This window comes from Fistularia commersonii, chromosome 2 (assembly GCF_037954325.1).
Source record: "Fistularia commersonii isolate RoL2024-O1a breed Wild chromosome 2, RoL_Fcom_v1.0, whole genome shotgun sequence".
NCBI classification, from domain to species: domain Eukaryota; kingdom Metazoa; phylum Chordata; class Actinopteri; order Syngnathiformes; family Fistulariidae; genus Fistularia; species Fistularia commersonii.
Genome location: NC_141285.1, coordinates 10,727,576 through 10,731,596, shown reverse-complemented (window position 1 = coordinate 10,731,596; position 4,021 = coordinate 10,727,576).

The following is a 4,021-nucleotide window of genomic DNA, read 5'->3' as shown; positions in this document are numbered from 1 at the left end:
ATGGAAGATTATTTTTATGTGATTTCACTTTCTTCACAAAGCATTTTTTGATATTAGTTAGCCTTATTTAATTGATTGCAAGTTTGTTATAAGCTTTATTCAATTTTACTGTGGAAAATAATACCTTTTCTAGAGCATGTAATACCCTCTGAATTGCATTGTGTTGTTATTTTTTTCCTTTTTTCAATATTCAATATTCCTATATTCTCTACCATGCTAAATACGTTTTTGAGATTCTCCTGAATTCACTTTTTTTTCTGATTCATGAGTCTAAATCAGTGGACTCAACCTTTTCCATCTAACTATGTTCTCTGCAAACTCCTTTGTCACACCAACCAAGTTTATATCCTCTCTCACTATGTCATAAATCTTCTCTTTGGTCAGACCTCCTGCCCGGCAGCTCCAATTCCAGCATCCTTCTACCAATATATCCCTCCTCTGTACAAGACCAGACCATCTCAGTCTGGCTTCTCTAACCTTCTCTCCAAAACGTCTATCATGTGCTGTTCCTCTGATAGACTAATCCTGTCCATTATCATCACTCCCAAAGAGAACCATAGCATCTTCATCTCTGTGATCTCCAGCTCTGCCTCCTGTCTTTTCGCCATTGTTAGTGTTTCTAGGCCATGAAGCATCACTGGTCTCACCATTGTCGTGTACAGCAGATCACAACTGTAGTGTGACAATCTCCCTTTTAACCCTACAGCACACCTCACCACTGTCTCACAGCTAGCATACATGTCCTGCACCAGTCTAATATACTTCTTTACCACACCAGACTTCCTCATACAATAGCGGCAGTGATGTACAACTATTTTAAAGGAGCAAGTACTCAATCAGGACCCTCTGGTCCTGAAGAACATTCTGACTCAGATGAAGGCCCAAGTATGAGTAGTGGTCAGAAAAAAGTAGAAAAGGTGTGCTTAAGGCAATACAGTGAAAGTTAGAATGTGTTTCTTGAGTTCTTGCAAGAACATCTGCTTTGTGTTCAACCAAACAGGGACAGATGTCATACTAAGGAAGTAAATTGAGTACAGTTTCATTCTATTTCATTAAAAACATTTTTGACTTATTGGTGGTGTGCCGTGTAATTTTTGTAATGTAAAATATGTGCCGTGGCTCAAAAGAGGTTGGGAAACACTGCTCTAAAATACATGAACAATGTGAACATTTTGCTTTAGAAAAGAATAATGGAAAATTGACTATCTGATTGAAACAGTTTATTACATGATTATGCTAATAAAGAAAAGTAAGAAAAAGTACAGCACATATGCAAAGAAGCGAACAGTGACAAGTAGACATTTGATAATTCTCATTATACACTGACTCACAACAACTCAAAGCAGCATGTCAGTTCTTATAGATGGCATGACCAATTGTTCATTGAGATGGCTTGCCAAGCCATCAAAATTGCATTAGTAGAAAAATTGAAATTGAAATATTAAGTGTAAGAGAGACAGATTGCTGAAGGGTGTTTTTTTTTCATCTTTTTTTTTTTTTTTTTTTTTTTTAATTTAAAAGCCTGCTCAGTCAAGCTGTTATGAGTGTATCAATGTGCAATACAACACATTGCTGCTCCACTCATTAACAGCATGTCGCATATCCTCAAATGGAAATATTACAATATTTAAAAGTCACATTCAATAATTGCAATTCTTGTAATTTTGTCAAACTAGAAAGTTAATGAGCTAAATAGGCAATACTGACATTTGACTCCTTGTCAGCATGGTAGGTTTGGCCTGGTTTGAGTGAAACAAGTGCCATAATGTTTGAAATATTCTTGAAACTAGGCACACATGCTTTGGTTAGAGTAAATTTAGAATTCAAGTGTTCAACAACTGAGTAACTTAAATATATTCAGTTTTTAAAAGTTAGGTATCAGTACACTTTGAATTGCATCAATATTGGTCATTCACAAAAGCTAATTTTACCTCTTAAAGCAGTTCAGTTGCTGCTCTTTGGAAGCTTCCAGCAGGAGAATGGGTCGATTCAAAATACTCACAGAGCAAAGAAGTTAATTGTTCACTTTCAACCCATGCAAGAGGGAATCAATAAAGCAAATGGTTACATTGAACACAGTATTTGTGAAATTTTTGAAACGGTCTTTTAAAATAAACGTTTGGCAGTGGGATAAGCATGTTGTCGTGTTGTTGTGTTTTTTCTCCACAGTGGTAGATTTTCCTATCACTTTTTGGCTGTTCTATTTTGACTAGTTAGGCCATGCAAGTGGTAAACTTTAATTGAACATGGTCTGCTCAGGTTGCAGTGCATTATTTACAACTATTGCAACATATATTCCGTCACACAATTGCCAGAAGCTCAGGATTGTCTTTGCCATCTACTGTCTGAAGGACCCTCTTCTAAGAGAGGCTGTGTTTAATGGTATTGTTTTTGCATGGCAAACTCATCAACATCTCTCCTTGGAATCATTTTGAAAGAAAGTCAAAAATGATCTCCACCATTGATAACCTCATTTGCCCCAGGGAGTCAGTTGAAGATCATTTGGTGCCCAGTCTGACTTATGTCACTTGGTCTTACACATACAGCCTGTCTGGATAAAGCCTAAATAATTTCAGGTTTGTGGTGGATGTATGAAAGATAGCTGAAATGAGAAAAGATGATGGCAGGCTGTGACAGTGATGGCAAAAAGCCTGTGCGTCTAGGCACAAATGTGTGGGGTTTGCAAGCTGGGGGTCGGGGAGTAATAAAGAGGTGACTGACTGATGAGCATGTGTGAACCTCCAATGGAAAATGTCAGTGGGGCGACAAGGGTGACTCGCTAATTAGGGCGAGATGTCAAACTCCCTGTCACTCCTCATCATCTTTAACAAATGTGTTTGGAGGCAAAAATAAGCTGAAATGAATGACTGAATGATTGGGGAGTAGTCAGGAACATAAATTCTTTGTTTAGCTTCATCATCCATTTTGATGAAGCTAAACTGTTATTTGAAAGATTGTCACTTCAATGTAGCCGGCCACCCTAGCTGCCTGCTAAACCATAGAGTATCTGGGAAAACAATTTAGCAATGCAATTTGGAGATGGGCTGTCAAGGCTCTATTTACTCTGTTTATTTTTTTTTGGACAAAATAAGTATCGTATATTGTCATGATAGCATCATAGCAAAGGGTCAGCCTTCTAGCTGACCTTGTCTTTATTTTACCATCTCCCGTGACCTGAGATGCTGCGCAGTAACCCAAAAGAGTTAGAGAGCATGTTTCAGTCTAATGTTGGACATATTAGTCCACTGTGCTGCTTAATCAGCATGAAAAAATAAGCAAAATAGATGAATACTTGAATTTCTTCAAGTCCAGTTGCCACAAGAAGATTTCAACAAGAATTCATCATGAACTGAATGACTGCGAATCTCCACACAAAATAGATAAATACATAAAATATAGGGACAGCGGTAACAAAGGTAAGCATGTCTAGCAATTGTTGTATGTGTTACATGCTTTACTACTGCTCATGAATCTTTCAGACTATGAGTGCAATAACGACACATGGGATTCGTTGTACTGCTAAAAAAAAGTGGTTTTGAAAACAACTATATTCTTCCTCCTACAAATGGTTAATTATTTTTAACATTCTTCTTAAAAGCCACCAGTTCTCTGTACATATAGTTACTTTACCACATTTTACATGGGAATGTCATGCGACTGACATTTTCCCTTACCTTTTTGTAACATAATGGTTTTCTTCCCGTTCTTCAATGCAACAGTCCTAACAAGCAAACTCTGGTTCAATACGATAAGCTTGAGAAACATATCTTTTTTCCATTTCCTCATAGTGGGGAAAACAACAGCAATTTTGGCGCTGGTATTAGCATGAAGTGACACCCCCGAACTACAGTCATAGAGCTGCCTGGTAATTGGCCCCTAGGTGTACAGGGGGTGCTTTGTGGGCTGGTCCTGCCTCTGTAGATGGCAGACAGCTTGCTGCCCTCAGAGCCAGCTGAAACATTTCATAACCAAACAAATGATTTGAAAAGGGTCACAGAGAGAGAGACTCCTACAGCACATC